The sequence below is a fragment of the Cupressus sempervirens genome, chromosome 5 (assembly GCF_028749045.1).
Source record: "Cupressus sempervirens isolate cs-2001-9-10 chromosome 5, ASM2874904v1, whole genome shotgun sequence".
In the NCBI taxonomy this organism is placed as follows: domain Eukaryota; kingdom Viridiplantae; phylum Streptophyta; class Pinopsida; order Cupressales; family Cupressaceae; genus Cupressus; species Cupressus sempervirens.
This window is the reverse complement of record NC_143122.1, coordinates 348223820-348231623: the sequence shown is the minus strand read 5'-3', so window position 1 is coordinate 348231623 and position 7804 is coordinate 348223820.

Below are 7804 nucleotides of genomic sequence, written 5' to 3'. Positions count from 1 at the left end.
TTGGTCATATCTAGGGCATGTGGAGGTATTTTTGACAAAACATATATTGTCGGAAACCTCTTTTTGAGCCTGTTGCAATGGTGTAGGTTATTTTGAGTTTTTGTGCTATTTGGTTACATATTTAAGTAGCCAAAGCTACAGATTCTATTTTACACTCTGGGAGACATCTTGAGCATCCAAACTCCAATTTTTGAAAACTTTATATTCTTTGTCTATCTGTGATAGGTTCTTGCATGAAGTTGTTCTTCACAGTTCTCTGAATTTGTATTGCTCGAATTCTACAACTGGACCTTTCTCATTGCTAAATTAATTTCCCTATAATCAACATAGACCCTCCATTTGCTGCATTTTTTTGGAAAATTAATGAACGATAAACTCATTGATTGTTGAAATGAGGTACATGAATCTTGCATTCAATAGTTTTGAATTTTAGCATAAATATTATCTTGATTGTTAGATTCATTTACCTATATGGTTATCTAATTGGCCTATATTGATCCTTGATATATATGCACTGGGTGCAAAGATTTGGGACAAGGCCTTTCATATCCTAATAATCCCATAAAAATGTTTTCATGTTTTCCTATAGCATAGAAATCAATTGACTTTGTTGGTCTTGAGTTATCTGAGTATTGATATTTAGATATTTCTTAGGGCAATCTCTAATTCAATACCAAGAAGATTCATAGATGTAAGAGAAATCTAAACAAGAAAAATAACTTGGTGATCATTGATAATTATTGTCAATGATATGAGTGGCCAATTTATCTTCATCCTTTATGCTAACCCTAAGGCTCTTATATATCATCATAAGGGTCAAGACAAAAAATCGTCCTCTCCCTAAATTAGGCCAAATGACTTGTTCATTTTCTTAATCTAGCTAAGATGGAGGATATAATAGAAGCTTTTTAGTCACATTAACATTTGAAATTATCACCTATCCTGACCTAAATTCAATAAAGGCATATGCAATTTCCTACCTAAGTCACCCTAAGTTTAGAGGGTATCCACCTAAATTAGTTGTTGGTTGACAAATCCTAAAACATATTGGATTCTCCCATGACTAAATCATCAACTATCCCTCTAGTTTGACAGTGGAACTATCTGCAAGTTATAGGTATCCAGTTTCATGGAGTGATTCAATGACTTGATTCGTATTACAAAATATATTTATACATTATGGATATAGGTAACTATATATTCATAGGTTCAACAAAATAGCTTAAATAAGCTAGTAAATAATTGAAGAATAAAATCAAACAAAACATAAAAAATAAACATCACAAACAACCTATTTACATGGATGACTGATGAGATATCCAACATTTCCCCCCTTATTACATCATTTTTTTGAAGTAGTAATAAGAGAACCATGAATTATTCCAAAATTCACATGTACAAGAGGCTTGGTAAAGATATTTTCATGTTGTTCCTCATTGAGAAGAATTGGAGATGAATGTTGTTCTATTGAACATGTTGTCGTATGACGTGACAATCAAATTCAATATACTTGATCGTTCATGAAACACTAGATCATTAATAATATTGAGAACAAAATTATTATCAAAACAGAGGATTATATTTTGATTTTGTGGTACCCCTAATACTTCTAATATACAAAATATCCAAACTTCTTCATAAACTGTTGCACTTGTTGCATGATATTCTACCTTTTTTAAGAGCAAGAGATTGTGATTTGCTTCTTACTTCCCAAGAAATAGGTTTTGAACCTTAGAAGAAGAAGAAATGGATATTGATTTTATGCCTTCAACTAAACGTACATAATTTGCATCAATATTTAACCTATCAAGAAGAATTGATCACTCCTTTTATATTTCAAACCTTTCAAATGACACACTTTTGTATATTGGAATATTGTTAGATAATTAACAAAAAAACCTAATACCTAGTTTGGTGTGAGTCAATTAAATCAACCTGTCATCATATGTCAATAGAGAGTTGCATTGACTAAGGAGATGTATAAGTAGTAAGTAATTGTAGATTTGGTTTCATAGGACTACATATAGGTTTGGGATCCATCATTTTGAAATTATTGAGAAATATCTTGGCATTTTTTCCTTGTGATACAAATATATGGTTAATTTTTAATACCTTTAAGTCCATACAATAGTATAATGGCCTAAGATCTGTCATATCAAAAACCTTCTCGAGATTATTTTTGGTTGTTTTAACCATTAATTTTGAACTTCCTATGGTAATGAAGCCATCAACATGATGGAAAACGATGTCTCTTGCTCCTTCTGCTCCTGCTCCTTCTTTTCCTGCTCCTCCTGCATTTGAATTTACTGCTCCCGCCTCTCATCCTATGGCTGATGGGATTGCATTTGCTAGCGGTGGTGGGAGAGCTTTGCCCATTACTTCAATCAACTCCTCATTTGTAGCATCCATTTCTGGTGGGGCTAAGGTTTGCTCGTCCACTTTTGGCGCTCATTCTTCTCCTTCCACTCCTTCTTCAATGGGTGCTCATCCTAGTTCTGTAGGGTCTCCTGGTTCTGGGAGAAGGACTTTTGCAGATGTCACTGCCTTTGAAGCTAGATTGCATGGTGCTATTCCTCATGCCAGTTCTTCAGGGCCTTCTCGTCGTGATGTGTCCCCTGTAAGTGTCTCAATTTTTTGCTTTCAAGGTTTTTGGCCCTCTCTTGGTGATCTTCACACCTGGATCTCCATGCATTGGGAACCAATTATAGACAATAATGTCCACATCTTTCCGAATGCAAAAGGATTCTTTATAGCTAAGTTTGAAAGTGTTAAAGAAAAGAAAATTATTATGTGTGATAACAATTTTTCATGGTAGGGCAGATATCCACTTATGGCTAAACCATGGCATATGGATTTTAATCCACTTACGAAATCCTTTAACAAGTTCCCTATCTGGGTCAGGCTTTTGAATCTCCCGATGCATCTATGGAAAGATTCTATTTTTGAAACTATTGGGAATGTTATTGGTGTTTTTTATATGTAGATTCTGACACTTTGAATATTTTCCATTCGATGTGTGCATGAATTCTTGTGGAGTTGGATGTTTCTAAGGGCCTTCCTGAGGAGATTTGATTAGATTCTACAAGGGGTTCCTGGACTCAAATGTTGGATTTTGAAGGTATCCCTTTTCGTTGCAAAAAATGTCACATGATAGGTAATATTGCTGATCATTGTGGTGCTAAGAAGTCCATATCAAGGTGACCACCTTCTTGGTGGTTAGGGGCCTCTTCTGAGCACTATAAAGTGCATAAATCTTCGGTTGTACCCCTTGAACTTGTGGGTGATTCTCCCCCTGATGATGCTTCTGGCGATCATTCGATGCCTATGGTAGAGGAAGTTGTTAGGACTCCAGGTTTGGTCCCTATCCCCACTCTGATTCCTACCCCTATATCAGATGCTCTTTCTGGGGGCCAGTCATCTTCTGGCTCTCCTAGGGAGATTATTGTGGCTTCTACTTCCCCTAGTTTCCACTGTTTAATTTCTTCTAGGGTTTGGGTTGTTGACGCTGCGAAGGTGGACGGTTGGATTGCGATAAAAAGAAAGAAAACTAAGCCTTTTGCTCCCCCTTTAGATATGAACCTGTGGTTGTGCAAGGAAAGCACCAAATTAAAAGGAAAATCATAAGTTCCCTTGTTGTCACTGGCTTTTTTGGTGAGGTGCTAGCTGCTAAGTAGGTGGTACTAGTGTGCTAGTTGCTGGCTTTTGCTTGCCAGTTGGTTTAGTCTCTAGGGTTCAGGTCCCTGTAAAATCTGGTTGCTTTTTTTGGTCTTATCTTTTGGTTTCAAGTCCCTGTGAAACTTGTTTTTTGTTTTTTAACTGGTTTCAGGTCCTAGTAAACCTTGGTAGTGCTTCATGGTTTATCTTTTTCTTTTATGTAAAGGGTTTCGGGGCCCCTTCAAAACCTATTTTTACCTTAATCTAAAACGAAACCATCAACATATAGATTATTTAAACATAGTATCTCCTCTTAATCCTTGATGTAGAGATTGGGATCCTTTGAATTCCTAGTTTGGCCACATTGTAACAAATATTCAATAATTTTTATATACTAGGCTCTAGGAGCCTATTCAAGACCATACAGTCACCTAGCTAATTTGCATACCTTTTTTCCTTTTCAAAGTGCAATATTTCCCTCTAGTTAAATCATATAGACCTCTTTCTTATCCCCCTATTACGAAATGAACTTTTTACATCAAATTGGTATAATTACCAGATAAATTGGGAAGGTAAAGGAAATATCATTCTAATGCTTCCTTTCATTCAATTCCTTCTTTCTAGGAATAATCCTTGGCTACAGGTTTGGTTTTATGTTAATCTATACTACCATCTATAGGCTCATTTGATTGGCTACAAGTTTGGCTTTATGTTTATCTACCCTAAGAGATATAAGGCTTTTACACTTGTATGTGCTTCTTCTACTAGAGGGATGTCATCAAGGGATTTGATTGGTACACAAGTCAAAAGTTAGATTGTTGTGTGAACAACTTTGGCCCAATATGCATGTTGTAGTTAAGAATCATTGAACATACTTAAAAACATCTCCATGATGCTACAATTTTTGTACTCAACAACTCCATTTTATTGAGGTGTGTATTCTATAGTCAATTGATGTCGAACTCCATTTTCCTTCAACAAGTATGTATAGAATTTGTTCTAGTGTATTCCCCCCTTGATATGAGTAGAGAACATGAATGTGAGGATTTTTATCTTTCTCCCCAAGAGTTTTAAACTCTTTGAAGTAGGGGACGACCTTGTATGAATGTTTCAAGTAATATACCCACATTTTTTTAGTGTGATCATCAACAAACAATTAAAAATACTTGATTCCTTTAAAATTGGGTTTCATAAGGCCACACAAATTGATATATGGTAAGTACTATTTACATCTTATTTTATGTCACATTTCAGCCTATTTCATTTCCTATCATAATCATTTCCACCTACCATTTTTGTTGCATTTTCATACTATTGTATCCATTATGTTATATATGATTGAATATTGATAAGTGATATTTGATATAGTTTTGAAGTAAAACATAGAAACTAATTATTAATTATTTTTGCTAATAAGAATTGTTGATCTATGTCCTTGGAAAATATATTTCATAGCATGAAGAAAATTTTCCTATCTAACTTGTGTATATTAATTTGGAACTAGAAAATTATTCCTATAATCATTTCAACAAATGATCCAATATTCTCATGTCCTTGTATCTTGGCACCCGCTATTTGACCTGCCTAGTGTCATGCCTCATGCCCATGGGATCTTGGAATAGTTGCAACTTTATTTTGAAACATAATGTTTGTATTGCTATAAATTTTAAGATTTTTAAAGTATATAATATTAAAATAAACATTTTTTTATTATAGTTAAATAAAAATTGTATAGATAAAATGTTATTATTATATTTGTATTTTTATAAATTATTTTTTATTATTATATTTGTATTGTTATGTTTCTATAATTTTATAAGAAAATGTTTTAAAGAAGAAAAAAATCATTACCAAATAAATGAATTATATATCAGAGTATGTTTTAACATATTTAAGGTTTCCAAAAATATTTAATTATCTTATAAAATATAATATAAAAAAGCCTTTTAAGAACTTATTTGTTTTATTATCTAAATTTTGTTTCTTAGATTTGATTTTGTTTCATATTGATATCATGATGATGATGCAAATTTTTACCAATAATATATATCATCTTAAATATGTAATTTGTATCTTCACTTTCAATTTTCTCCTACTTTACTGTAAAATATTTTATTCTAAATTTTATAAATTTCAAATTAAAAGAATCATTGCTATTTAAATTATATATTTTAAATTAAAAATATAACTATAATGCAGGAGGGATTGTTCAAAAAATAAGAGGGACAAAAATGTCAATATCAATTGTTCACCCAATGCTTGTGGGGATCCCTCAACTCAAAAAGATTCTAATTGTTGTACATTCTTCATCTTCGGGCCATGTAGATGATTTTGCAACGTATGATCTTGTTCAAACTCTATCACATATACCATCTTAAGCTCGTATTGTGAAAATTTGGTTGTCAACAAGTCATAGTTAAAGGTTGAACTTCATTAGACACACTATACAAATTGATAAATTTGGCCTATCAACTCAATCAAATTTGTTTTGCTCATCAACATTTGTTTTAAGTTGTATTGTGATTCCAATGATTATATTCCAAACTTCCTCAAAGTCCAATTGAATTTCAAGTTTGATTTTTCATGCAAAATGATTTTTTCCCACAATAACTGAGAATCAGGATAAACAAATTTTGGAAATCTGCTTACCATGTTTTTGATATAATAGATATATTTCTAAACCTATCTCCAAACCTTACAATAGCCCATTATTAATTTCTCAAAAGATTGAGTAGATAACCTTCATTCTCTTTATCGATTTTAGGCATCCAAACAACTACCTTCATGTTAACTCATACAGATATTGCTCTTAAAAAGTTGTGCCTACCCTTGCGCCAAAATCATCCATTGATATTTTGTCCTCAAATTATTACAAAGTTAAAAAGTCTTGATCTTTCAAATAAATTTGAATTAGAAGATACGCCAGTCACCTTTAATTTACATTTTAAAATCTACGGTCTTAAATGCATCCATTTGTGGCTTGTAGTAATGCACCATTATAATTGTGCCTAGATATAAATTTTCCATCCTTACAATTATTACTTCCATTAAAGCCATGACCTCAAGAGAATTTAATAAGAGTAAATTAACTTAACACTTCTCAAAATTCTGTGAAATTTTAAATCAATCCCGACTTTTCAACACCTTAATTGGCAAGTAAGTAAAGTTTCCAGGTCACATCATTAAATATGATGCTACATCAATGTGATTTTTTGCCAAAATGACTGAAACTACATTCAGTCATGTTTTATTGGTGTGTTGATGTATCATCACATGGTTCATTGTCTCATAGAACTAAAAGATACATTCCATTTGATCATGAGTAGCCATCATAACAATAACTTAACTCATGCTACACAAGCGTGAACATTAAAACCTTTGGAGCACATTCAACTAATGAGTCCTCTCTTATTAAATAAATAAAATATCAATTTGAAATCAACTTTAGTTTTTGAGATATGGAGATGCCCTCAATATTTTTTTTAATGGGTAAATTTTGCTCTACTTTTATCTCTAAACTAATCGAGACTGAATAAAAAAACAAATTAAGAAATATGTTACTATATCATTATGGTTTTTTGCCAAGATGTCCACAACAACATTTAGGTCACGTTTTATTAGTGTGTTGATGTGTCATCACATGGTCTCATAGAACTAAGGGATACATTTCATTCTATTAGTAGTAGTTACAGTAATAACTTTAGAGTCATAATGCACAACTGTAAACATCAAAGCTATTAGAACAAGTCCTCTCACCATATTAATTTTTTTTTAAACAAATAAAATATAAATCTGAAATCAACTTTACTTTCCGACGCATGGAGATGCCCTCAATATTTTTTAAAATGGGTAAATGTTGATCCACTTTTATCTCTAAACTAATCGAATCTAAATCAAAAACAAATTAAGGAATGCTCTGTATACTCTCCAGATATGTTGTTTGAAATGAATTCCAAGTTTCATTTTTCAGTCCCGAAAAATAATTTTGGTCGAACTTATCAAAATTCATAGTTTTGAACATTGCTATTATGCTTTAAAAGCAAGGGGGTATTGTAGCAATAAGAATAATTGAGCAAATATTGATGATATTCCATGTTTTCTTATGACAAGCCATACCCACCTCTCAAAAGTGGCAAATTGTGCAATAATT